This window comes from Malaclemys terrapin, chromosome 4, assembly GCF_027887155.1.
Source record: "Malaclemys terrapin pileata isolate rMalTer1 chromosome 4, rMalTer1.hap1, whole genome shotgun sequence".
Classification (NCBI taxonomy): Eukaryota; Metazoa; Chordata; order Testudines; family Emydidae; genus Malaclemys; species Malaclemys terrapin.
The window spans coordinates 21,284,343-21,312,135 of NC_071508.1; the positions used below are offsets into that span (position 1 = coordinate 21,284,343).

At 55.7% G+C, this 27,793-nt stretch overlaps 1 long non-coding RNA gene and 1 pseudogene across 1 annotated transcript; one reads left to right on the forward strand and one right to left on the reverse strand.

Annotated features, from left to right (window-relative positions):
* Nucleotides 1–3,324: 3,324 nt before the first annotated feature.
* LOC128835426 (serine/threonine-protein kinase pim-1-like) lies at nt 3,325–26,468 on the forward strand (annotated as a pseudogene).
* Nucleotides 5,447–7,446, reverse strand: LOC128835427 (uncharacterized). Its single transcript, XR_008444652.1, has 3 exons — nt 7,086–7,446; nt 6,369–6,425; nt 5,447–5,533 (listed from the first exon to the last, which is right to left on the reverse strand). It is a non-coding gene; the product is annotated as an uncharacterized LOC128835427 (long non-coding RNA).
* Nucleotides 26,469–27,793: the final 1,325 nt, after the last annotated feature.

A 27,793-nucleotide genomic window follows, 5' to 3' on the forward strand; every position in this document is an offset into this window, starting at 1 on the left:
ACTATGCGGTCCCACCACTCAGTGCTTGTTTCCCGTGCCCAGAATCGCCGTTCCACGGCATCAACATGACCCATTGCCACCGTGATGTCCTCGGCGCTGGGTCCCGTGCTTTCTGAGAGGTCTGTGCTACTCTCAGACTTCAGGCCATCACCGCGGTGCCGTAGCCTCCTCGCCTGACTTTTCTGCATCTGCCTCAGGGAAAGCTGTATGATAAGCTGCGAGGCATTGAGAGCGGCCACAACTGCAGCGATGGTCGCAGCGTGCTCCATGCTTGCAGTGCTGTGGCGTCCGCGTTGTCAATGACTGGAAAAGTGCGCGAACTGATTTCCCGCTGGCGCTTTCAGGGAGGGAGGGCAGGAGTGATGGACGGATGACGACAGTTACCCAAAAGCACCCTGGACACATTTTGTTAACCAAAAGGCTTTTGCGGCTACACCCAGAATTCCAATGGGCAGAGGGGACTGCGGGAACTGTGGGATAGCTGACCACAGTGCACCGCTTCGAATGTCGACACTTTCAACGTTAGTGTGGACTCACAAAGTCGAATTACTGTCCTTAGTGTGGACACACACGTTTGACTTTGCAATATCGATTCCAAAAATTCGATGCAAGTAAAATCGAACTACTCTCGTAGTGTAGACAAGGCCTTAATTTTCTCTAGGCAGGGCCGGCTCTAGGCACCAGCAAAACAAGCTGGTGTTTGGGGCGGCACATTTTTAGGGGCGGCATTCTGGCGCGGGCCATGCCGCCCTTAAAAATGTGCCCCGGCCGCTCTAACTCACCTCCGCTGCTGCCGCTCCCGCACCACTGCGCGCCCTCCCTCCCAGGCTCTCAAACCCAGGAGGGAGGGGGAGATCCCGAGCGGCCGCAGCACGCGAAACCCTCCCGGGTTTGAGAGCCTGGGAGGGAGGGGGAGACTCCGAGTGGCCGCGGCGCACGCGCTGCTTCTCCCTCTCCCTCCCTCCCTCCTAGGCTTGAGAGCCTGGGGGGAGGAGGCAGGGCTGGGGATTTGGGGAAGGGGCGGAATTGAGGCGGGGCCGGGGGTGGGGTAAGAAAAAAACGGGGGGGGGGGGGGGGGTCAAAATTGTTTTTGCTTGGGGCAGCAAAAATCCTAGAGCCGGCCCTGTCTCTAGGATAAACTAAAGAGAGTGAGTTCTTTAGGGCTAGTGTACACTGGCAATGCTAAAGCTCTGCCGTGGCTGTCACGGCAGAGCGCCGGGAGAGAGCTCTCCCAGCACTCTTAAAAAAACCACCTCCATGAGGGGCGCAGCTACCAGCGCTGATGCACTGTCTACACAGTGCTGAAACTTGCAGCGCTCAGGGTTTCTGTGACAGGTCTGTTTGTGGGTTTTTTAAGTGAAAAATGTGCTGGTTTAACACAGTGTGGGGTTTTGACTGGGCATGTTCAGTCCACACCTAATTTTTAAAACTTCCATCTTAAAATACAGGTGCTTAACAATGGGAGAAATTCTAGGGCAAATATTCCAAGACAAACATTTGTCAGAATTAATAACAGGCAGATGGTGCTCTTGTAATCATATGCTGCTTGACATCATTTTGATTGCCTGTAAAACTGCATGCCTTGTTTGTATTTCTGTTTGGGTTAGGATTGGTTGCTTCTTTATATTTGATCAGTGGTGCTGGTATTCACTGTGCTGTAAAAAAATCAAATAATGATTGTCTTTTATAGCAATACAAGAACTACCGTGCAACAGATCTGTAAACACCAAATTCTTAAACCTTCACTTATGACAATCAGTGTTGTCTCCAAGTCTTCAATGACAGTCAATTCCCCGAGTCTTTTCCTAAGCAACCGTCATCAAGAACAATTGCACTTTTTTGTACACTTGGTAACTGGGCCTTGCATTGCAGCATCTTCCTATTGCTGAGACATAGCATCTTGTTACCTGTATGTTTTCAGTCAATTACACAATACACACACATATCCCATGATATCTTTCCTGTGATACTCTTATAGTGAGTGCTAGTATCTCAACTAATCAGAGAACAACACACTTTTGGAAGAAGTACTTACATTAATAATAGGTAAAGGGAAAAAAAAACTGTTCCTTAGCTCCATCTTATACTGAGCTGTGCTTTGAAGGATGACACTGCAGTTTTCTGCTGAATTTGCCTCAAGGACAAAGAGCCGCCCGCGTGGGCTGGGAGCTGGGGGAGGGGAGCGTTCGGGAACCCCTGTTCTGCGCTGTCACAAGGAGGAGGAACCGGGATGGAACTGATTCTCCCACTCGGGGATCTGGAGACCCCCCCCCCCCCCCCGCCCCCGACTCCAGCTGTATGGACGCGGGGAGGGGCTCTGGCCTGGGGTCTGCAGTAGCTGGGACTAGATGACCCGAGCGGTCCCTTCCGGCCTAAAGTCTGTGACTGTGGGGAGCGGAAGGTCCCTCCCATGACCCCGGTGGGGAAGGAGAGGCTCTAAAGCCCCGGCCAGGCCAGAACTAGTCTGGGCTGGGGCAGCCCATGGCTGGGCAGTCACACATTGAGAAAAGAGAGGCTCTGTAAGGTGTATAACGCAGGGTGGTGTAGGTGGCCTGGCTTCTTATCAGCTGTAGAATTGTACTGCCCTCTGGTGTTAGCATGTCCCGTTTAGGCACCGAAAGTAAGAGCCAGATTTTCATGTGCTCAGTGCTTGGCTCTTCTGAAAATCTGACCCAGTCGTGTCTGCTGAGCCCTAGAAAATCTGGTCCTAGGAATCTCTGTCTAACTTTAAAAAAGACACTTCCTCACCTCACTTGAATGTTAACGAGAAAGACTGGAGGCCATTCTCCTTCACCTTACACCTTGTGTAAATCATTCAGACTCACGCACAGTGGGCAAACGATGCAAGCAAAGCAGCCTGCCAGCAGTTTATACTGACTTTCTGCTCACTTAGCCCTGGTGTAAGTGACCACGCATGATGCAGGGAAATCTAGACTCAGACCCATTCTCTTCTTGAATTTTTACACAAATAATAGTATTTTGCTCACCTAGAACACCTTCCTTCTCAGGTCTTCACAGCACTTTTGAGAGTATTGAAGGAATCCTCTCGACTCCCTCTTCCCCCCCTTTTCATCCCCCTCAGTCTCTGCCCCATCCCCCTGGCCCGCGCCTTTATTCTCCCCTTCCCCCGACCCCTTCCCCCTCTTGCTCCCATTCGCGTCCCCTCCCTTCCCCCCGGCCTCCACCCCCCTGTACTAGCCCGGACCCCACCCCCTTGGTTCCGACCCGGCGGGGCTGCGAGCCGAGCCACTGGCGCCCGGTTCGGTTCGGGCGGTGCCGGTTCCGGTTCCGGTCCCGGCCATGGAGCAAGGGGATGGGGCGGGGATGCTGCTCTCCAAGATCAACTCGCTGGCCCACCTGTGCTCTGGGTCCGGCGGGGAGCTGCACCCGGCCAAGCTACAGCCAGGTGAGGCCCGGTTGGGTTCGGATCGACAGCAGGGGGTGGCTCCGGAGTGGGGTGCCCCAGAGCGGTCCGGGTTCGGTTCAGGAGGAGCCCCGTCCTGCTGGGCATTGGGTTTGGTTCGAGAGGGGTAGGTTCAGAGAGGAGTCCGGTTCGGGGGAGGGATGTGGGTCTGGTCTGGTTTGGGGGGTTCGGTCTGAGGAGGGCTGGGGGGTCTGATCCAGTTTGGTCTGAGAGGGATGTGAGGCTGGTTCAGTTCGGGGAGGGAGGTCGTTCTGAGGAGGGATGTGGGGTTGCTGTGGTTTGGTGGGTTGGACGGGTCTTTTGAGGACACGGCTGGTTCTGATCCCAGTGTCTGTGCCTCTCTGCCTGCAGGGAAGGACAAGGAGCCCCTGGAGAAGCTGTACCAGGTGTGCCCACTGTTGGGCAGTGGTGGCTTTGGTTGTGTCTACTCGGGCACCCGCCTGTCGGACGGTGCCCCGGTGAGTAGAGCCTGGACAGTGACCCCCACCCTTACCCCTGCAGCCCGCTCCCCATGCATGCTGCTCTATTGATCTCCACCTTTGCGTCCCTTACTCAGTTACATCTCCTTTGCTGTGCCCTGGCATAACCACCATCTTGCATCCCTTCCATTGGTCCCTTGTTTGCCTCCCCTCTTTCTGGGGTTGCCTGACCTGATTCTGATTGTCTGTCTGGTTCTGTTTATGTTCTAGGTAGCCATCAAGCACGTGGCCCGGGACCGGATTTCCGACTGGGGAGAGCTGGTAAGTGTCTAGGGCAGGTATTTGTTTACTCTTACATGGCAACCATGCAATGATTTAGTTAGGCTGGATGCCAAAGATATGCAGCATGGTCTACTTGAATGCATCCTCTCAGCAGCATCTGCTACAGGGTTCTTACGATACCCTGATCATAACTTACAGCTGTCCCAAGCACCTAAATCCCTTTTGAAAATGAGTGCTAGGCTCCTAAATCAGTTAGGTGTTTCAACACTGAGCATCGCAATGCCTAAATGTCTTTCAAAATCTGGCCTTATGTCAGGCTTTTCATCCCTCGAGCTTCCAGTGCCTTACATATATACTATACAACAAGATCTTTCTCTCCATTTTACGGATGAGAAAACTGAGGTAGGGGGAGATGACATGACTCGCTCAAGGTCATTTGGTGACTCGGTAGCAGAACTGTAGATAGACCCAGTTCTGCTGACTCCCATGCCCTGTGGCTTCCTGATGCATAATAAAAGCCAGGGGAAAAACCTAAAACACAAATATAAATGATTGGCTTTTGGGGTATTTATTCAGGACTTGAACTTAGAGCCTGGAAAATGCAGCAACAGCAAGAGAAACACTGAATTACACAACAGAGGAAGGAGATTACACAGGTAATGGTCTCTCATCTCCATCAGTAGGAAACACGTGAAAATGGGGCCCAACGTACTGCTCCAATACCTCCCCTCACACGCCTTTCCTAGCAGTGGAGCCCAACCTAAACCTGGGCAGTTCTGACGCGTTCAGCCCTCCTTGCCCTTTGCTTTCAATAACCAGTAGGGCATATTTGACAATGAAGGAGAGCCAGAAACAATCCATGGGGATCCTGATGGCCAGCCCAAACCACTCCAGGGGGCTGAGGGAAAACCAGGCTTCTTTGGAGACCTGGTAAGCCAGGGCCACGATTAGGCAGTTAGCCAGGTCATAGAAGATGATCCATGCGACATAGGCGAACATGCCCATGTAGAGCCGCTTCTGGGCTGAGTAGATGAGGAAGACACACACCGGGTAGGTCATGACAGCCAGCGTGATGGCTGTATAGTAGCAATACGTTAGCATCTTCCCCACTTTGGTTAAGTTGAAGGGCTTGATTTGTGCCATGTCCGTCATTGCTCGTTCCAAGTGGCCAACCTCAAAGATCAGGTAGATGTTGGTCACTAGGATCATGTAGACAGCAGCTACAGTGGCCCCGGCCTTGAGGGTCATGCCACAGAACCCCACCGGGTCATCGTGTTTTCTCCACAGGCAACGTCGCTGGCCAAGGAAACCGAAGGAGCGTCGCAGAGTAGAAAGGCAGAAAGGCAAGCTAGGAGAGACGTTGGCGGGGCTTGTGTTAGGGATTAAGTGCAGTGAACTCAAGCCTGTGCTGGAAAAGAAAAGGATCAGGTTAAAACATCGTGGGGCGGGGGTGGGAGGGGAGGGTCATCATGTGGAACGTCTAAAGAGGAGAGTTGATCAGTGTGCACACACACACACTCTGTAACCCCATCTCTCTCTCAGACACACACACAGATACACACACTGTAACCCCCATCTCACACTCACACACACATGCGCACACACTGTAACCCCATCTCTCTCTCTCTCACACAGGCACACACACACTAACCCCATCTCGCACTCACGCACACACGTGCACACCCACAGTAACCCCATCTCACACACACACACACACACACACACACACACACACTGTACCCTTTCGCTTTCTCTCTCTCTCACACACACACACTCTGTAACCCTATCTCACCAAGATTCCTGCTAAACCAAAACTTGGTTCTGTCCCCCATGATCCTATGTGCTCTTCACCACGGTCCACCTCCCCCAACACTCGAGTGCAGAGAAGGGCTCCCAGCCCCCTTAATCAATGACAGGCCATGCTCCAGAGCTCCTGAATTGAGAGACCTGCCAGCTTTAAAGGGGGGGCCACCCTAGTCCCCTTTTAGAAACAGTGAAGGGGACAGGTGGTTGATTGCTCGAGTTCCCGTGGAACTGATTTTAATGGTGGTGAGATTAAATTTAATTGTGTTTACCGAATAATTAATGACATTAGGGTGCCTAAACCCTTGGATCAGCCTCCTTATTATTTTAATCTCAATAACACAGAGTCTAGCAGTCTCACAGCTGTTGGCGTCCTCAGTGCGACCTGGTGGATAGAGCACTTAGGAGATTTGGGTTCTATTCCCACCTCTACCACTGACCTGCTGGGTGATCTTGGGCAAGTCACGTCGTCCCTCTCAGTGCCTCAGTTTCCCCACCTGTAAAATGGGGATAATGATACTGTGCTTTGTCAAGCACTTGGAGAACTACAGATGAAAAGTGCTAGATTAGAGTGAGGTCTTTATTATTATTATTTCATTAAAATCACCAAATATATGTTGAATCAATTATTTGCTGCAATGTAACCACTCAGCTCTAGATTGCAGGCCCCTTGAGCCAGCTCTGTACTGACACAGAACTTTGTTTTTAAAAAAAACATTGCAAAATAAAATAAATTAGAAGAAAAGGTGCAATGCCAAGCCTGCAGGCTGACTCCTCAGGGGGGCTGAGCGCCCACAGCTCTCCTGGAAATCCACAGACCACGTTTTCCAAAGAGCTCAGGGCCAGATTCACAAGAGCCCAACAGGGCCTGCAATCTGGACCAGGTTGACCAAGTTAGCTTAATGCTCAGCAGCTCCCATTGTGGTGCTCTGGCCAGATTTCTAGGCTATGAATGCCAGCAATTCCTCTGAACTCAAAGGGCCAAAGCCTGGAGTTTTAGTCAAGCAAACTCCCATCAGTGTCAAGAGAAGTTTGTTTGAATGGGGACATCTGGAAGTAGCCCTTTATATTTCATCTCCATCTTTCATGTCCACCAACAGGAGGCATTTCCAGCCTCTCAAAGGTTAGACTCAGTGAGCAGGTCAGGGCTAACTTACCTCCTTCCGAGAGAGAAAAGGGAGGAGACCTGGTGGATGGATCGGCTGCGATATCTTTGCACCGTCTGGAAGTAATGCCTAGCTACAATGCCACTGACCTAATGGCTGAGAGACCGTGTGCTCTTCCCCTTGGGACCCTGCTTTGCTAAAGGAATAACTCCTCAGCTCACCAGGAACCTATAAACAAAGGGAACATAGGAATTGCCAGATGCAATCAAAACCAAGCTCCATCTAGTCCAGGAGCCTTTCTCCAACAGCGGCCAGTGCCAGATGCTTCAGAGGAAGATGCAAACAAACAAACAAAAACCAGAAGGTAGCAGTGGGCTAATCTAACAGTTAGAAACTATGGCCAAACAGAAGGCACCTGGCCCCGATATTGGCAGAAACCAAACTATCCACCTGCCTAGAGCAAGCAAAAGGTGACTGCTTCCCCATGCTGGAGACCAGCACCTAGGACAAGGGCCTGGGAGAGGACTTGTTTCCATGGCCAAGAAATCAGTAGTGCTTCCTTGGCCTGTTCGGGCAATAAAGAGATTTCCGACCCCACATCGGGCAGGGACGCATTACTGCCAGCCCTAGATCCTACACTTTAGGATGGGGCGTGACTCTGTTTGGCTTCCTCCCTTAAAAGAATCCAAAAGTTATGCACCTGCTCAAGTTATGCACCCCCCAGAACCCCCGACCAATCTAACCCCCCCGTTCCCTGTCCCTTGCCTGCCCCAACCGCTCTCTACACCCCCTTGTCCTGACAGCCCCTCCAGGACCCCAGACCAATCTAAACCCCCCGTTCCCTGTCCCTTGCCTGCCCCAACCGCTCTCTACACCCCCTTCTCCTGACAGCCCCGCCAGGACTCCCGACCAATCTAACCCCCCCGTTCCCTGTCCCTTGCCTGCCCCAACCGCTCTCTACACCCCGTTGTCCTGACAGCCCCCACAGGACCCCCGACCAATCTAACCCCCCTGTTCCCTGCCTGCCCCAACCGCTCTCTACACCCCCTTCTCCTGACAGCCCACCCAGAACTCCCGACCAATCTAACCCCCCCGTTCCCTGTCCCCTGCCTGCCCCAACTGCTCTCTACACCCCCTTCTCCTGACAGCCCACCCAGAACTCCCGACCAATCTAACCCCCCCGTTCCCTGTCCCTTGCCTGCCCCAAACGCTCTCTACACCCCCTTCTCCTGACAGCCCCCACAGGACCCTCGACCAATCTAACCCCCCCGTTCCCTGTCCCCTGCCTGCCCCAACCGCTCTCTACACACCCTTCTCCTGATAGTCCCCCCAGGACCCCCGAACAATCTAACCCCCCCGTTCCCTGCCTGCCCCAACCGCTCTCTACACCCCTTCTCCTGACAGCCCACCCAGAACCCCCGACCGATCTAACCCCCCCGTTCCCCGTCCCCTGCCTGCCCCAACCGCTCTCTACACCCCCTTCTCCTGACAGCCCCCCCAGAACCCCCGACCGATCTAACCCCCCCGTTCCCCGTCCCCTGCCTGCCCCAACCGCTCTCTACACCCCTTCTCCTGACAGCCCCCCCAGAACCCCCGACCGATCTAACCCCCCCGTTCCCTGTCCCCTGCCTGCCCCAACCGCTCTCTACACCCCTTCTCCTGACAGCCCCCCCGAACCCCCGACCGATCTAACCCCCCCGTTCCCTGTCCACTGCCTGCCCCAACCGCTCTCTACACCCCTTCTCCTGACAGCCCCCCCAGAACCCCCGACCGATCTAACCCCCCCGTTCCCTGTCCCCTGCCTGCCCCAACCGCTCTCTACACCCCCTTCTCCTGACAGCCCCCCCAGAACCCCCGACCGATCTAACCCCCCCGTTCCCCGTCCCCTGCCTGCCCCAACCGCTCTCTACACCCCTTCTCCTGACAGCCCCCCCAGAACCCCCGACCGATCTAACCCCCCCGTTCCCTGTCCCCTGCCTGCCCCAACCGCTCTCTACACCCCCTTCTCCTGACAGCCCCCCCAGAACCCCCGACCGATCTAACCCCCCCGTTCCCTGTCCCCTGCCTGCCCCAACCGCTCTCTACACCCCCTTCTCCTGACAGCCCCCCCAGAACCCCCGACCGATCTAACCCCCCCGTTCCCTGTCCCCTGCCTGCCCCAACCGCTCTCTACACCCCCTTCTCCTGACAGCCCCCCCAGAACCCCCGACCGATCTAACCCCCCCGTTCCCCGTCCCCTGCCTGCCCCAACCGCTCTCTACACCCCTTCTCCTGACAGCCCCCCCAGAACCCCCGACCGATCTAACCCCCCCGTTCCCTGTCCCCTGCCTGCCCCAACCGCTCTCTACACCCCCTTCTCCTGACAGCCCCCCCAGAACCCCCGACCGATCTAACCCCCCCGTTCCCTGTCCCCTGCCTGCCCCAACCGCTCTCTACACCCCCTTCTCCTGACAGCCCCCCCAGAACCCCCGACCGATCTAACCCCCCCCGTTCCCTGTCCCTTGCCTGCCCCAACCGCTCTCTACACCCCCTTCTCCTGACAGCCCCCCCAGAACCCCCGTCCGATCTAACCCCCCCGTTCCCTGTCCCCTGCCTGCCCCAACCGCTCTCTACACACCCTTCTCCTGACAGCCCCCCCAGAACCCCCGACCGATCTAACCCCCCCGTTCCCTGTCCCCTGCCTGCCCCAACCGCTCTCTACACCCCCTTCTCCTGACAGCCCCCCCAGAACCCCCGACCGATCTAACCCCCCCGTTCCCTGTCCCCTGCCTGCCCCAACCGCTCTCTACACCCCTTCTCCTGACAGCCCCCCCAGAACCCCCGACCGATCTAACCCCCCCGTTCCCTGTCCCCTGCCTGCCCCAACCGCTCTCTACACCCCTTCTCCTGACAGCCCCCCCAGAACCCCCGACCGATCTAACCCCCCCGTTCCCTGTCCCCTGCCTGCCCCAACCGCTCTCTACACCCCTTCTCCTGACAGCCCCCCCAGAACCCCCGACCGATCTAACCCCCCCCGTTCCCTGTCCCCTGCCTGCCCCAACCGCTCTCTACACCCCTTCTCCTGACAGCCCCCCCAGAACCCCCGACCGATCTAACCCCCCCCGTTCCCTGTCCCCTGCCTGCCCCAACCGCTCTCTACACCCCTTCTCCTGACAGCCCCCCCAGAACCCCCGACCGATCTAACCCCCCCGTTCCCTGTCCCCTGCCTGCCCCAACCGCTCTCTACACCCCCTTCTCCTGACAGCCCCCCCAGAACCCCCGACCGATCTAACCCCCCCCGTTCCCTGTCCCCTGCCTGCCCCAACCGCTCTCTACACCCCCTTCTCCTGACAGCCCCCCCAGAACCCCCGACCGATCTAACCCCCCCCGTTCCCTGTCCCCTGCCTGCCCCAACCGCTCTCTACACCCCCTTCTCCTGACAGCCCCCCCAGAACCCCCGACCGATCTAACCCCCCCGTTCCCTGTCCCCTGCCTGCCCCAACCGCTCTCTACACCCCTTCTCCTGACAGCCCCCCCAGAACCCCCGACCGATCTAACCCCCCCGTTCCCTGTCCCCTGCCTGCCCCAACCGCTCTCTACACCCCTTCTCCTGACAGCCCCCCCAGAACCCCCGACCGATCTAACCCCCCCGTTCCCTGTCCCCTGCCTGCCCCAACCGCTCTCTACACCCCTTCTCCTGACAGCCCCCCCAGAACCCCCGACCGATCTAACCCCCCCCGTTCCCTGTCCCCTGCCTGCCCCAACCGCTCTCTACACCCCTTCTCCTGACAGCCCCCCCAGAACCCCCGACCGATCTAACCCCCCCCGTTCCCTGTCCCCAGCCTGCCCCAACCGCTCTCTACACACCCTTCTCCTGACAGCCCCCCCAGAACCCCCGACCGATCTAACCCCCCCCGTTCCCTGTCCCCTGCCTGCCCCAACCGCTCTCTACACCCCTTCTCCTGACAGCCCCCCCAGAACCCCCGACCGATCTAACCCCCCCCGTTCCCTGTCCCCTGCCTGCCCCAACCGCTCTCTACACCCCCTTCTCCTGACAGCCCCCCCAGAACCCCCGACCGATCTAACCCCCCCGTTCCCTGTCCCCTGCCTGCCCCAACCGCTCTCTACACCCCCTTCTCCTGACAGCCCCCCCAGAACCCCCGACCGATCTAACCCCCCCCGTTCCCTGTCCCCTGCCTGCCCCAACCGCTCTCTACACCCCCTTCTCCTGACAGCCCCCCAGAACCCCCGACCGATCTAACCCCCCCCGTTCCCTGTCCCCTGCCTGCCCCAACCGCTCTCTACACCCCCTTCTCCTGACAGCCCCCCCAGAACCCCCGACCGATCTAACCCCCCCGTTCCCTGTCCCCTGCCTGCCCCAACCGCTCTCTACACCCCCTTCTCCTGACAGCCCCCCCAGAACCCCCGACCGATCTAACCCCCCCGTTCCCTGTCCCCTGCCTGCCCCAACCGCTCTCTACACCCCCTTCTCCTGACAGCCCCCCCAGAACCCCCGACCGATCTAACCCCCCGTTCCCTGTCCCCTGCCTGCCCCAACCGCTCTCTACACCCCCTTCTCCTGACAGCCCCCCCAGAACCCCCGTCCGATCTAACCCCCCCGTTCCCTGTCCACTGCCTGCCCCAACCGCTCTCTACACCCCCTTCTCCTGACAGCCCCCCCAGAACCCCTGACCGATCTAACTCCCCCCGTTCCCTGTCCCCTGCCTGCCCCAACCGCTCTCTACACCCCTTCTCCTGACAGCCCCCCCAGAACCCCCGACCGATCTAACCCCCCCGTTCCCTGTCCCCTGCCTGCCCCCGCACCAGGCCGAGGGGGAGCCGCGGGCTCCATGTGCAGACAAACAGATAAGGCGCTGCTGTGCGGGGGGGAGGGAGCGGGGGAGAGGGAGGGACTCTGGCTGCTAGAGGCCCCAGTGGCTGCGAGCGGCTTTCAATCAGGCACAGCTGTCCAATCAGCCGCGCCGCACTCTGCATGAGGGGAAGGGGGAAATTCCGGACATTTCTACCTTATTAGAAATCCCCCCGGACGGCCATGTAAAGCTAAGAAAGACGGACATGTCCGGGGAAACCCGGGCGGGTGGTAACCCTACTATCACAGGAGAGATGAGCTGCTTGAAGCACCCACACCACTCCGGCACTGATCCAACATAAGACGGCCTCATAACGCTTTGTTCCAGCCCAGTCAACGGCTTCCTGAGGCGTTCATGGGCACATAAGTACCAGTGCATCTGAGAGTGTTGCGCTAGACAGCTTCCCAGTCGGAGGCATCAGAGCATGACAGTGTGGAGAGGTTCATATCTGGGAACTCTACTGGCAGGAAGTGCTTGATGAGAGAGGCCAGTACATGTCGGGGTAGAGGGGTGAATAAAGCCTGAGTGTTACACGGTCTTGGCTCTCTCTCATTTTATGCTGGAGCCCTCAGCAGTAAACAGTCTTTGGAACTGTGTTTGTACAGCGCCTAGCACAGGGGGGCCCTGCTCCCTGGGTGCGCCCCCGCCCACAGTACCAATAATAACTAATAATCATGAGCGGACGTGCGCTCACTCGCACCTGCGCTCCCTTAGCTCCCGGACCATGTCTCGTCAGCTTCGTCTCAGAATCCTTCTCAATGCAAACCCTGGGCCAGCGTGAACCCGGAGTAACTCTTCACTTCGCTGGCATCGCGCTGTGCCGGAGCCTTCTCTCCTTACATAGTATGTAGGCCAGAGCTCCTCTTCACTTGGAGGTTAATACCGGTGGCACTGAAAGCACAATCGGGCCTAGCATACCTGTCCGTGCCACACTGGGTGAACAGCACCAGTTCCCCTAAATACTCCTCCGTTGGCCCTTACAAACCCCACCCCCAGCCGTAAATACCTGACCCCAGTGGGAGCTCCCTAACCGCTCGCACGCTTTTTATTCCATCCCATCACTCCCTACCATGGTTACCCCCAGAACCAGTATTACCATAAACTTTGTAGTATTCCCTCCCTGCTCTGTGCTTACTAGTGACAGACCTGGGCTGGAGACGAACGCCCTCAGGGTTCTGTGAGGCTTTCGAGCTGAGAGCTGGAGTCATCTCTAGGACTTCTGGTTCTTTTAATGGGGGCTTCCTCCCGTCCCTCCTGCTCTGCTTCGGCCTGTGGCCAGCTTCCTCCCATCCTACTCTGTCAATGAGACTCAGCTGTGGAGGGCCTGATGGGGGGATTTAGTCTCAATAGGGCCTTGCCTTCTCCGCTGAGGCTGCTGATCAGGCAGCTTGAGTCGCTGCTGATTGTGATGCTTGTGTGAGGTGAATACCTGGCTTCTGGGAGTTGGGCTGAGTCCCACCAAACTCATGTCACACAGGAACAGGGAGCTGGCCTCCGACAGCTGGATCCTGGCTCCCTTTGCTGATTGGTGCCTTTCCTCAGCTTGCTGACTATTTATTGAGTGAATACTCAGTCCCCTCAGGCAGCAAGTTCATCCCCTCCCTCAGTCTGTGTATTGCCCTATATTTGTCCTGCTAGGCTCATGCCTTTCTCTATGTGCGTCATTGGCACATGCTAGCGGGACTCCATAGCTATCATTTTAGAGTGCCATTCGCCCGAGGCCTTGGCACTACTTAAGTCCTCAAAACAGGCCTTAAGGGCAGGACTTTCCGACATGTTTGCTCACTCGGGACTGGGGACTGGGCACTGCTGAAATCTGACCCTTACTTGGGTGCCTGAATGAGCTTTTTGGAAAACCATGTCCCAGTTGCAGGTGCTGAGTCCTTGACTATCTGTCCCTGCGTTCATTTGCTGGTCTAGCCCTATGTGGGCCCTCTGCCCTGGGGTGCGTTTCACCTTTCATGGGAAAACCAGGATTTGGGCAGAATAAAACCTTAAAGTCAAACTTTTCCTCTCCCCCCCACTGCGAGATGGCAAGTAGGGGGTTAAAACCTGGGCACCACCTTCCTTTGGGGAGCAGTAATTGGGATGCTGGCTTAGCCCATCAGGGAGGAGGGGAATGTCTTGTAACTAGGGCTGATTTCATCTGAGTCATTCCCAAACATCAGAGGGGTAGCCGTGTTAGTCTGAATCTGTAAAAAGCAACAGAGGGTCCTGTGGCACCTTTGAGACTAACAGAAGTACTGGGAGCATAAGCTTTCGTGGGTAAGAACCTCACTTGCATCTGAAGAAGTGAGGTTCTTACCCACGAAAGCTTATGCTACCAGTACTTCTGCCACAGGACCCTCTGTTGCTTATTCCCAAACAGCTTCCCCAAGGAACAAAGCCTGTGGGGCCAATCTGTGAAGAAGCCAGAGGTAAAATTCCCAGGGAGAGGGAATTTTCTCTATCTCCTTATCCTGAGGCCTGGATGGAACAGATGGATTGCGAAGGACCCAATCCAGTGACCGCTGACATGGAAAGGAATCTTTCCACAGACTTCAGTGGGAGTTGGGGCAGACCCTGAGCACTTAGACCAGATTTTCAAGCATGTCCACAGATTCAGGGTGGCTCAGTTCCCCGGGCCACAGTAAGTAGGCCTGATTTGCAGAAATGCTGAGCATTCACAGCCCCCATTGGCTTCTGCTGCACTTATAGGCACTTCATGCTTCTGAAAATCAGGCACCAAGGTGTCCCATAACTGGAGGTGCCCCAAATCGTTCGCCGCTTTAGAAAACATTGACCTTTGGACTCGCTGTGCCAGAGTTTCCCCCTCTGCAAACCAGGACTAGTGATATTGATCTGACCTCCTGCTGATTGTGAAGTTGTGAGGTTTAGTGCATTCGTGGTTTGCCAAGGGCTATGAGCGCCTCTGCTACCGGAGCAAAGCTGTGTTGTCTCTCGGTGACATGATTTGTGTTACGGTGCATTGGGAGTTTGCTAACCAGATGGAAGAGAAAGCTGAGCTCCAGCTGCAAAAGCTGGTTGCAGATTTTGATCAACCTAATCTTTGGAGGGGGGGATGCGTTTGGGTTACCATATTTCAGCAAGCAAAAAAGAGGACGGGAGGAGCCCCGCCCTAGCCCCGCCCCTGCCCCTCCCACTTCCCGCCCCCCTCAGAACCCCCAACCCTCCCCCCGTTCCTTGTCCCCTGACTGCCCCCTCCTGGGACCCCTGCCCCTAACTGCCCCCTAGGACTCCACCCCCTACCTAAGCCTCCCTGCCTCTTGTCCCCTGACTGCCCCAACCCTTATCCACACCCCCACCCCCAGACAGACCCCTGGAACTCCCACGCCCCATCCAACCACTCTCCACCCCCTGACAGCCGCGCCCCAGAACTCCCGACCCATCTAAACCCCTCTGCTCCGATCCCTCTCCCCACCCCTGCACCCTGACAGCTCCCCCCCAGAACTCCCAAGCCCCCACCCCTCCGCTCCTTGTCCCCTGACTGCCCCCTCCTGGAACCCCTGCTCCTAACTGCCCTCCAGAACCCCACCCCCTACCTAAGCCTCCCTGTTCCTTGTCCCCTAACTGCCCCCTCCTAAGACCCCCCCCAACTGCCCCCCAGGACCCTACCCCCTACCTGCACCCTGAGTGCCCAAAACCTTCTCCACCCCCCCAAAAAGCCCCCCCCCCGAATTCCCGACCCCTCCCCCGTCTCTTGACTGTCCCCTCCAGAACCTCCCTGCCCCTTCTCCTGCCCCCTGGCCCCCTTACCCCGCCGCTCAGAACAGGGTGTTGGGCTCTGTGCGGAGCCGGACACGTGGCTGCGCTCCCCAGCGCAACACACAACCCGGTCCCTGCCCCTGCACAGTGCTGCCGGAGCGGGGCGCTGGGCTGCCGGGGAGGAGGAGCTGCCGAGGCCCGATGCAAACGGCCCGGCAGGCCGGCCGGCTCAGAATGGGCGGGGGGCGGGGAGGTGGAGCTCTACAGCTGCTCCGGAGTCCAGCCCGGCAAGCTGCGGAGGAAGGGCTCTGGCTGCCAGAGCCCCATGCGAGAGGCTGACTTTCCTGCAGCCCTCCCAGCCGCGCCTCGCTCTGCCTGGGGGGAAATCCCAGACATTTTGAGTGATTTACAAATTCCCCCCCGGACGCTATTTTTAACACAAAAAGGAGGACATGTCCGGGTAAATCCGGACGAATGGTAACCCTAGTTTTGATCTTAAGTCTTTTCCAGCCCATTATAAAGAGAGGGGCCATTTATGAAAGTGAGATGCCGACTGCCAGATGTTGGGGTTTTGGAGGCGGGGGGCAGTGACTCAGGCTGACCTCTATGTAAGACATCACGATGATGATTGCTGCTAGTGCCTGTGAGCCCCGTCAGGAATCAGGACCTGTCCCATTAGGAACGAGGGACGTTAGAAATAAGGCACGCATTTTTTACAATGCGGGTGATTAACCATTGTGATACCAGACACTTCTGTGTTCTTGGGGAACCAGGGTGCAGTATCCAGCCTGACTCATGAAAGACAGTGCGACGTATTGAGGAGACCCACTGTGAGGGCTACAGTGGGGAACCCAGGGATGTTAGCCAAATTGCTAGCGAATAGGATCTCCGAAGGGAGACCCACCACTAAGCAGGTTCAGCTCAACGGGTATGAGGGAGAAACTGTCTCCCATGGTTTGTCTCTTGGGAGTGGCAATTTGCCTGTTAAGAAAGCCACCCCAATCTCCCAGTGTTTGTCTGTAAAAAGCCATGTGGTCTGTGACAATGGGGAGGGAAGTTCAAACTGTTTGTCTAGTCAGAAAAGCAGTTTAACTGCTGGGGAAGAAAATGGCTTTAGTGTTCTGTCTGTGGAGCAGGCAGAAAGTACCTCTGAGTTTATGCTGACTGAGGATTTGTCAGTTGTGCCAGATGTGGTTCTGGACCCAGCTAAAACCCAGGAAGGAAGTGTTCTTAGGACTGTGTCTGTTGGGGGTAATGACTTGCCCATGGAGGGAGCTACCCCAATCTCCAAACGTTTGTCTGGGAACAAAGGGGAAGAAATTCCAAACCTGGTGACTGTTAAGAATGTTGTATTGTGAACTCCCTGGAAGAAAACACCACCCATAGCGAAGAGTGATCAGCTCCTATTGTCTAGTCTAAAGAAACCCCTTGAGTCATCAGCTTACCTATAAACAAATCTAGTGTTCTCCCTTAAACCATTGTATTTTCTCTAGAAAAATCACTACTCACCCTCTAGTCAGGGTTCTGATGCTTAGATCCAAACTATGCATCAGTTCCACTGGAACTCCATCTCCTCACTGATGGTACTGGGGACTCTGCCTGCCTCTTGCCCTCAGGACCCTCAGCTACCACCATCATCTGGGAACCCCGACCAGTTCAAGCTTCAGGGAGCGGTGAGACCCCCTTCTTTCTCTCTCTCTCTCTCTCTGTTTTCCTGTCTACCTTAGGTATTAGCCTTTAATCCTGTATGTTATGTTGGTTTAGCTCTCCTTGTGTAGTTATCACTATTATTCAATAAATAACTTCTATGGTTAAGGTGGTTGCTTCTCTCTCTCTTGCTGAACTTTACTCGTTTGTGTTTTTAGCTTCCCCCATTCACTCTACAGCAACGCTTCTTTTACCTACTCTAAAGATCCCTGCAGCACCCAAAATACTGTAGGGTTTGCTCATCGAGTAGGTTACTGCCAGTACAATTGTGTTGGGGGAGTGGGGATAGGGACGTACTGAATTTGGGCCGCATAAGGGTAACAGCTTGAAAGTGCTGCTTGACCCAGCCCATGGAGCCCAGGGGCATATAAGGAGAGAGAGCTTGAAAGTGCTGCTTCCTCCAGCCCAGTGAGTCCAGAGACATATAAGGGGTCAGCTTGACAGTGCTGATTGACCCGGTCCACTCAGACTTGCTCTGTTAATGTAAGTGTGGGTGTGTGGGTGTTCATCCAGTTCTGGGGTGGAAGTAGGGTTACCATATTTTGTGCCTCCAAATGGAGGACACTCCACGGGGGCCCGCCCCCGCCCCCAGCCCCGTCCACGCCCCACCCCAACTCCGCCCCCTCCCCAAAGTCTCCGCCCCCTCCCCTGCTTCCCGCGAACATTTAATTCGCGGGAAGCCTGAAGCAGGTAAGGGGGAGTGTGGGGGGAGGAGGCGCGGCCCAGGCTGGCCCCCCGGCGGCTCCAGCCTGGGTCGGCTCGGGCCCTGGGGTGCCGGCCCCGGCCGACCACCCCCGGCCCGCCCAGCACTGCCGGCCCCCGGCGGCCCAGCGCACTCCCCAGCTATCCCGGACCGGCTCCCAGCTTTGCGACCCCGCGGCCCAGCGCACCCCCCCCGCTACCCCGGACCGGCCCGCGGCCTGGCGCACCCCCCCCCCCCCCGCTACCCCGGACCGGCCCGCGGCTCCGCGGCCCGGCGCACCCCCCCCTGCTACCCCAGACCGGCCCGCGGCCCGGCGCACCTCCCCCCCCGCTACCCCGGACCGGCCCGCGGCCCGGCGCACCCCCCCCCCCGCTACCCCGGACCGGCCCACCCCCCCCCCGCTACCCCAGACCGGCACCGCGCCCGGCCCAGCACCATGCCCCCGGCCCCGCGACCCCGGCCCCGCACCGGCCCCGGCCAAAGAGGCCCCGGCCGAGCCCTCCCTCCCTCCCGATTTTCCGGACATGCCCGGCTTTGGGGGATTTCCCCCCGGACGGGGATTTGAACCCCCAAAAGCCGGACATGTCCGGGAAAATCCGGACGTATGGTAACCCTAGTGGAAGTAACCCAGCCCTAGGGACCCTAGGTCCTGCCAGATAGCTCCATTGGGAGGGGACTTGCAGAAGGGAGAAGTAGAGCTCCATATGTAAACACAAGTGACACAAGCAGTACATTGACAGGATTACAGAACCCCCTTCCCCAGAGGAGTAACCCGAATAAATGAGCATACCCCAAAGTCATGGGCACATCTGGTAACAATTGGCACCAACGGCCAAGGGACGGGGTGGATTTTCCATCTCTTGATGTTGTCCAATCAGGCCTGGGTGCCTTCTGGAAGACATGCTTTAGCCAAACACAAGTTATTGGACTCAGTACAAGAGTAACTGCAATTCTCTGGGCAGTGATTCCCAACTAGGGATCTGCAGCCCCCTGGGTAGCTGTGAGCAGGTTTCAAGGGGATCTGCCCCAGGCGGCGGGACTCGGGGGAGGGAGCGCTACCTCCGCCCTTTTACTCACCTCAGCGGGCCACCCAGCCTGTGGGTCAGCACCAGCAACGCGTTTCACACCAAGTAAGTAAAAAAAAAAAAAGAAAAAAAAAATCTGTTTTTTTATTTTTGTACCTCTGTGGCACAGGTGGGCCAAGGAGTTTTTATAGCATGTTGTGGGGGCCTCAGAAAGAAAAAAGTTGTGAACTCATGATATAGAGGAGGTCAGACTAGGTCAGGAGTTCTCAACTGGGGGTCGGGACCCCTCAGGAGGTCGCGAGGTTATTACATGGGGGGTCGCGAGCTGTCAGCCTCCATCCCAAACCCTGCTTCGCCTCCAGCATTTAGAATGGTGTTAAATATATATAAAATGTGTTTTTAATTTATAAGGGGGGTCACATTCAGAGACTTGCTATCTGAAAGGGGTCACCGGTCCAAAAGTTTGAGAACCACTGGACTGAGTAATCTAATGGTCCCCTCTGACTTTAAAGGCTATGGAAGTATGAAACTCTGAACCTTTCTGTTCTAATAGGACTCAAGAGACAGCACACGTGCCCCCCACTTTGCCCCTGCCTTGGAGGGGCTGATCTCGCTGCAGCTGGGAGCTACAAAATTAACTTTCAACTTTCACTTGGCTTTAAGTTCCTTCCCCTGCTTGGCTGGGCACAGGAGGGAGAACTGAGTCTTGTCCCTTCACTTTCAGTCTTGTTCAGAATCGAAAGTTGGCCTTTGTCTTTGGCCCACTTCCAGCTGGGAGGCTCCTGCTGGCACCTAGGGGGTGGCTGGTTCAGGAGAAAAGAGAGGCTCTGTAAGGTGTATAACGCAGGGTGGTGTAGGTGGCCTGGCTTCTTATCAGCTGTAGAATTGTACTGCCCTCTGGTGTTAGCATGTCCCGTTTAGGCACCGAAAGTAAGAGCCAGATTTTCATGTGCTCAGTACTTGGCTCTTCTGAAAATCTGACCCAGTCGTGTCTGCTGAGCCCTAGAAAATCTGGTCCTAGGAATCTCTGTCTAACTTTAAAAAAGACACTTCCTCACCTCACTTGAATGTTAACGAGAAAGACTGGGGGCCGTTCTCCTTCACCTTACACCTTGTGTAAATCATTCAGACTCACGCACAGTGGGCAAACGATGCAAGCAAAGCAGCCTGCCAGCAGTTTATACTGACTTTCTGCTCACTTAGCCCTGGTGTAAGTGACCACGCATGATGCAGGGAAATCTAGACTCAGACCCATTCTCTTCTTGAATTTTTACACAAATAATAGTATTTTGCCCACCTAGAACACCTTCCTTCTCAGGTCTTCACAGCACTTTTGAGAGTATTGAAGGAATCCTCTCGACTCCCTCTTCCCCCCCCTTTCATCCCCCTCAGTCTCGGCCCCATCCCCCCGCCCCGCGCCATAGTCTCCCCTTCCCCCTCCCCCTCCCCCCTCTTGCTCCCATTCGCGTCCCCTCCCTTCCCCCCGGCCTCTGCCCCTCCCGCACTAGCCCAGACCCCACCCCCTTGGTTCCGACCCGGCGGGGCTGAGAGCCGAGCCACTGGCGCCCAGCTCGGTTCGGGCAGTGCCGGTTCCGGTCCCGGCCCCGGCCTTGGAGCAAGGGGATGGGGCGGGGATGCTGCTCTCCAAGATCAGCTCGCTGGCCCACCTGTGCTCTGGGTCCGGCGGGGAGCTGCACCCGGCCAAGCTACAGCCAGGTGAGGCCCGGTTGGGTTCGGATCGACAGCAGGGGGTGGCTCCGGAGTGGGGTGCCCCAGAGCGGTCCGGGTTCGGTTCAGGAGGAGCCCCGTCCTGCTGGGCATTGGGTTTGGTTCGAGAGGGGTAGGTTCAGAGAGGAGTCCGGTTCGGGGGAGGGATGTGGGTCTGGTCCGGTTTGGGGGGTTCGGTCTGAGGAGGGCTGGGGGGTCTGATCCAGTTTGGTCTGGGGAGGGATGTGAGGCTGGTTCAGTTCGGGGAGGGAGGTCGTTCTGAGGAGGGATGTGGAGTTGCTGTGGTTTGGAGGGTTGGCCGGGTCTTTTGAGGACACAGCTGGTTCTGATCCCGGTGTCTGTGCCTCTCTGCCTGCAGGGAAGGACAAGGAGCCCCTGGAGAAGCTATACCAGGTGGGCCCACTGCTGGGCAGTGGTGGCTGTCTACTCAGGCACCCGCCTGTCGGACGGCGCCCCGGTGAGTAGAGCCTGGACAGTGACCCCCACCCCCACCCCTGCAGCCCGCTCCCCATGCACGCTGCTCTATTGATCTCCACCTTTGCGTCCCTTACCCAGTTACATCTCCTTTGCTTTGCCCTGGCATAACCACCATCTTGCATCCCTTCCATTGGTCCCTTGTTTGCCTCCCCTCTTTCTGGGGTTGCCTGACCTGATTCTGATTGTCTGTCTGGTTCTGTTTGTGTTCTAGGTAGCCATCAAGCACGTAGCCCGGGACTGGATTTCTGACTGGGGAGAGCTGGTAAGTGTCTAGGGCAGGAATATCTGCTGTGGCTCTGCATTGCATGGTCATGGCTCTGTAGTTAAGGTTGCAGCCGGTGTCGTAGGTAGCTCTTGACTTTGTGGGTCGATTTGCCTGCCTCTGATGGAGATCTCCTTTCTCTCTCTGTGCAGCCTGGCGGGAGCAGAGTGCCCATGGAAATCCTGCTCCTGAAGAAAGTGGGCTCAGGCTTCCGTGGGGTCATTCGGCTCTTGGACTGGTTTGAGAGACCGGACAGCTTTGTCTTGGTTTTGGAGTGACCGGATCCTGTGCAGGACCTGTTTGACATCATCACGGAGTGGGGTGCTCTCCCTGAGGAGCTGGCCTGCAGCTTTTTCCGCCAGGTCCTGGAGGCGGTTCGGCACTGTCATAGCTGTGGGGTATTGCACTGGGATATCAAGGACGAGAACATCCTGATTGATCTGAACAGCAGGGAACTGATAGATTTTGGGTCTGGGGCATTACTCAAGGACACAGTGTACACTGATTTTGATGGTGAGTGTCTATTTCCATCCCCTTCTATTTTATCTGCGTAGGGAGGGAAGCCAGGGAAATTCCTCTCTGAAATGGGTTGTTCCTGCCTGTAAGCGTTCAGTAACTTCCCAGCCAGGGAATGTTTTGTTCCCTCCTCCCCCTGCCATTGTCATTTGCTAAATATACTGTTGTATGATCTGCAGCTTTGATACCGTTGGGGTTTTCCTCCCTGCCTTGTATCCAAAAAGCATTTCACAAATGTGTTTGCCCTTTTGTTGGGTGTTAACCGCAGGCACTGGTGGTAGCTGCCCATGTCACGCAGGGGGCGGGGGAGGCACAGGGCAGAAATTGGGTGTGAACTCACCAGCATCAATCTTTGGAGTCCCTGTTAGCAATGAGAGGAGAGAGTTGGACTCTGGTTCCAATGGTTTGGTTTTCTCTAGGTCCATCGTATTTGTAGCATTTCAGGAGGGATCTGGCTGGTATTCCATCCTCCTGGGGTGGTGCAAACAGGATCTGCCTCACCTCATAGATGGGGAAAGATTGAGTTAAACCTGTCTGAAGCCATGGCTGCTTAGATGCTGGATCCTAACCTAATCTAGCAGCTAGAATGCAGGGGGAGGGGATGTTTTGCCCCCGCCGCCCCAAGGATAAAGAAGAGGGCTCTTGTACAGTTTCTTTCTGTGAGGCTGGATGGACATCCAGTGTGGGGAGTGGATCAAGAGGAGAAGCTGCTGTCTCCGCCATCTCGCTAAATTATTCATTTCATTGGAAAGTTGTGTTTTGTCACGGGATGAATGTTGTGAAATAGGATCTGCAGGAGATCTGCTTACAGCTGGCTCCCTTTCCTCTGCTGCCCAAAGGCACCTGAGTCAAATCTTTGGGGAGGGGGGAGCTGCAGACCCAGGGAGGAGTGTTTGACCTTGGAGCAGGGGTGCAGGGATCTGTGTGGGGGACAAATAACCAGAGCTGCCTTGTGCTGCTGGCGGCAGACATTCTTTCTGACCGGGAAGGCATATTCAGGGTAGGGCCGTTGAGTTTCAAAAAAAAAAAATCACAGTTTGTTGTTGAGGGTTTGTTTTGCTTCTGCCGGGCTGCATTTTTTGTTTTTAATTTAACAGTTGATGACAAGGGACAGGTTTGCACCTTCTCTTCTGCGGAACTTCCCAAGCTACTGGTGCCCCCTGGTGGCACATCAGGTTATTTTTTACAACCCAAAGTTTGTAAACAATAGTCACGTGGCTAGGAACCAGACTGAGCTCTGACCTCAGTCTCCTCTTCCTGCCAGAAGGGAAGAGATCAAATACAACAAAGGCAAAGGGCGTAAGCATCTGCGGAGGCCAGAAGCAGGGTGGAATCTGAGTTCCAAGCATAATTATCACACGCCCAATTGTACTAACTCCCTTGATGTTGCACAACAAACCTTTGTCCACAGTTTTGGAGTAGGCTGGCTTTATACCTGGCTGACTCAACAGTCGTCAGTGCCAAAAAAGGAATAAACTCTTCAAGGTATCTGTCCTTCTTTGGGTTAAGCAAGGAAACCCTTTTATGTAGAAAGGACTAAAGGTTGTCAGGGTTCCTTGTAGTGCAATAGACAAGGCCTCAGCCCCTCCCCAAATGCTCCGTCTGCACTGGGTCACCATGGACTGAAGCATCTGCAAGCTGCCTCTCTCTTTACCTCAGTGAGAAATGGTTATATTGCTAGGGTTACCATTCGTCCGGATTTACCCGGACATGTCCTCCTTTTTGTGCTAAAAATAGCGTCCGGGGGGAATTTGTAAAGCACTCACAATGTCCGGGATTAGCAGAGCGAGCAGCTGGGAGGGCTGCAGGGAAGTCCCGGGCTGGACTTAGGAGCAGCTGTAGAGGAGCCGGATCCGCCCTGCATTCTGAGCCGGCAGCTCCCTTGCAGCCCAGTCCGGCAGCACTGTGCAGGGCCAGACCGGGTTTTGTTGTGCAGGGCCAGGGACCGGGTTTTGTTGTGCTGGGGAGCTCAGCCACCTGTGGGGCTCGGCTGCACAGAGCTCAACACTCTGTTCTGAGCAGCAGGGTAAGGAGGTCAGGGGGCAGGAAGGTTCTGGAGGTGGCAGTCAAGAAACGGGGGGGGCTTTTTGGGGGGGTGGAGAAGGTTTTGGGCACTCAGGGTGCAGGTAGGGGGTAGGGTCCTGGGGGGCAGTTGGGGGGGGTCTTAGGAGGGGGCAGTTAGGGGACAAGGAACAGGGAGTCTTAGGTAGGGGGTGGGGTTCTGGAGGGCAGTTAGGAGCAGGGGTCCCAGGAGGGGGCAGTCAGGGGACAAGGAGCAGGGGGGGAGTGTTTGGGAGTTCTGGGGGGGGCTGTCAGGTGGCAGGGGTGGGGAGATGGATCGGAGCAGTCAGGGGACAGGGAGCAGAGGGGTTTAGATGGGTTGGGAGTTCTGGGGAGGGGGCTGTCAGGGGGTGGGGAGTGGTTGGATGGGGCGTGGGAGTCCCAGGGGTCTGTCTGGGGGTGGGGGTGTGGATAAGGGTTGGGGCAGTCAGGGGACAAGAGGCAGGGAGGCTTAGATAGGGAGTGGAGTCCTGGGGGGCAGTTAGGGGCAGGGGTCCCAGGAGGGGGCAGTCAGGGGACAAGGAATGGGGGGAGGGTTGGGGGTTTTGGGGGGGCGGGAAGTGGGAGGGGCAGGGGCGGGGCTAGGGCGGGGCTCCTCCCGTCCTCTTTTTTTCTTGCTGAAATATGGTAACCCTAATATTGACAGCGATAAAGTCAGGATAACAGTGGCCTTAAGAAACCTGTTACTTATTGTGGCTTGTATTGCAGCTGCAAACCATGTTTATTTGCACTCCATTTGGTTCTGTTTCACTTGTAGTCTATGCCCTAGCGCAACACTGCAATTGGTAAAACCACTGGGGGATTAAATCCCAATCAAACTGGGCTGAAAGTTTAAACAATATTAAGATATTGCAACCTAAATTTTGGGCTGAAGTTCCTAACTCGGTCTCTTAAAAAGCACCTTGATAACACCTGAAAAAAATAATGAATAACTGGTTGCTCTGATTTCCTCTGCTTAGAAGAAAATATGAAATATTTCTGCTAACCAGGATCCTCTAATCTTCTCTACAGAGACCAGAGTGTACAGCCCCCCGGAATGGATCCGCTATCACCGGTATCACGGCAGGTCAGCAGCAGTCTGGTCTCTGGGGGTCCTGCTGTATGACATGGTCTGCGGGGATATCCCCTTTGAACATGATGAGGAGATTGTTAGGGGCCAGGTCTACTTCCGACAGAGGGTCTCTCCAGGTGAGCCACTCTACTTTGTTGTGTTAGAGTTGGGCAAACAACTGCTTAGCCTGAATGCCACACTGACAAAGCGATAATATGATGCCATAGAAGTGCATTACCATCATTTCATGCAACCAGTGAGACGTGCAAGGCATGATTCTGTGATCCAGTGGTCCCTTCTTGTCTTAAACTCAATGAGATGTTTAATGCTATTGAATCCCAGCAAAGTGCTGGGGACCCCGCTGTCTTCTCTGCCTTAGACAGCTGCTTCAGAGCTCACTGTGGTAGTTCACTTCAGCACTTCACTCTCCTGCCACTTGCTGGGGTCTTTAATGTGGCTACTGCAGCTGGCTGCTGAAGCAGTCTTACAGAAAGTGGAAATGACAAAATATATTGAACCAACCGAGTAGCTCTCAGGTTTAATCATCTCACTGGGAAGGGAAAGTTGATTTTTGCTATTAGCCTGGGTGTGAGTAGCAGGGGAGGATGGGCTCCTCATGGACTTGCATTGCAAATTTGCTCCCTTGTGTATTTTCGGAGTCTCCTTCCAAAGATGGGAGCTGGTTCACCCACGTACTAGGGTGAGGGGAGTAACTCGGAAACCACACCTAGCCACAGCCATGGTAATCTGTTCTGTGAAGCAAGAAAGGCAGATCCCAAAGCAGACTTGCAGATGCTAAAATAGGGAGGCTTGTAGGCTTCACAGACATTACTCAGCAGTGCAGTCTCATTAATTGCTTGTTTTCTCTCCCCAGAGTGCCAGCACCTCATTAAATGGTGTCTGGCCTTGAGGCCCTCCGACAGACCATCCTTTGAAGATCTTCTAAATCATTCTTGGATGCAAGATGTCCTCTTGCCACAGAAAACAGCAGAGATCCACCTGCACAGTCTAATTCAGGAGTCTGGCAAATAGCAGCTCCTCTCATCCGTTGGGTGTAAAAGAGAAAACTCTCACCAGTGACTGTCTGCCTGTGACATGGGAACATTCATCTCTCATTCCAGAGCTCAGCTAACTGGAGAATCTTCTGAGAGGCTGGAGGTTACCATCCATCCCAGGTGGACTGGTCTTGAACTCATTAGGTCCTGCCTTACTTGATGTCTTGCCAGTAGACTTTTTTGATGTCTTCTGGGCAGGGCCGGCTCTAGGATTTTTGCCGCCCAAAGCAAAAACAATTTTGGCCGCCCTCCCCGGCTGGGTTCTTTAATTACCCCACCCCCGGCCCTGCCTCAACTCCGCCCCTTCCCCAAATCCCCAGCCCTGCCTCCTCTCCCCAGGCTCTCAAGCCTAGGAGGGAGGGAGGGAGGGGAAGAAGCGGCGCCCCGCACCACGGCCACTTGGGATCTCCCACTCCCTCCCAGGTTTGAGAGCCTGGGAGGGAGGGGGAGACCCCGAGCCACCGCGGCACACGAAACAGCTGATTTGCGCGCCGCTGCTCCCCCTCCCTCCCAGGCTTGAGAGCCTGGGAGGGAGGGCGAGTAGCGGTGCGCGAATCAGCTGTTTCGTGCGCCGTGGCAGCAGCAGAGGAGGTGAGCTAGGGCGGCCTGGGCACATTTTTAGGGGCGGCATTCTGGCGCCGGCTATGCCGCCCCTAAAAATGTGCCGCCCCAAGCACCAGCTTGTTTTGCTGGTGCCTAGAGCCGGCCCTGCTTATGGGCACATCCATGAGTGTCCCTGACCTGCTGAGTCCTGGAATATGAACTGAGCGAGGACCAGAGAATTAGCAAGAATGGTTTGCTTGGGGAAACTGGCTGTGGAGGGGGAGGGAAGGTACTGATTTGAATAGCTGTCTTATTCACTGTGTCACCGTGTTCTGAGTGCCTTCAGTTGCGATCTGGGCTGTGCTGGGGGAAATACTTGAATCTTCCTACACCTCTGCTTCTCCAAGATTTACCTGGGTTTATTTTATAGTCCCCTTTTTAAGGAACAGGTCAGAAGCAGCCACGGGTGAAACCAATGCACCCTGGCTAGTTGTTTCCGAGGTATGCTGTTAGTGGGAACTTTCCTTCCTCAGCTCTTTGCTTTGAGCCTCAGAAGCCAGAGCGTCCTCACAGATGCACAAACAATGCAACCCAATAGAGCTGTAAATGTGTACAGAATTATACAGGAGCGAAGCTTGGTGTACAGAGGATTGTAGTTTATAATGGTAACGTTTTCACTTTTTTGTTTTTAACTTATTTTCAGGGGTTTGGGTTATTTTTTGTTTGTTTGTTTTTTAAGGAAAATGTCCTAACCTGTAGGATAACTTATTTATTTATTTATGAATCATGTGGGTTCAGGGCCCGTGCCTGGCTTCCATAGCTGCTGATCTGGTTTCCAGTTGGGGTCCCCCCCCCACCGACTGCACTCCCTTCTTAGAATGCTCTGTTAATGTCTCACCGCTGTGTGGAGTGGCCGACCGCTTCCCAGCTGTCTGTAAATAGTTCCAGCTGCCGGTGTTCCTCTTCCACACGCGTGTTCAGTTGTTTTAAAGGCATTTCCACGGGTATTTGTCCGGGCTTGGGGGAACGTCATGTGCGCATGTGTATATAGCACTGGTTTTTCTGAGCTGTCGGGG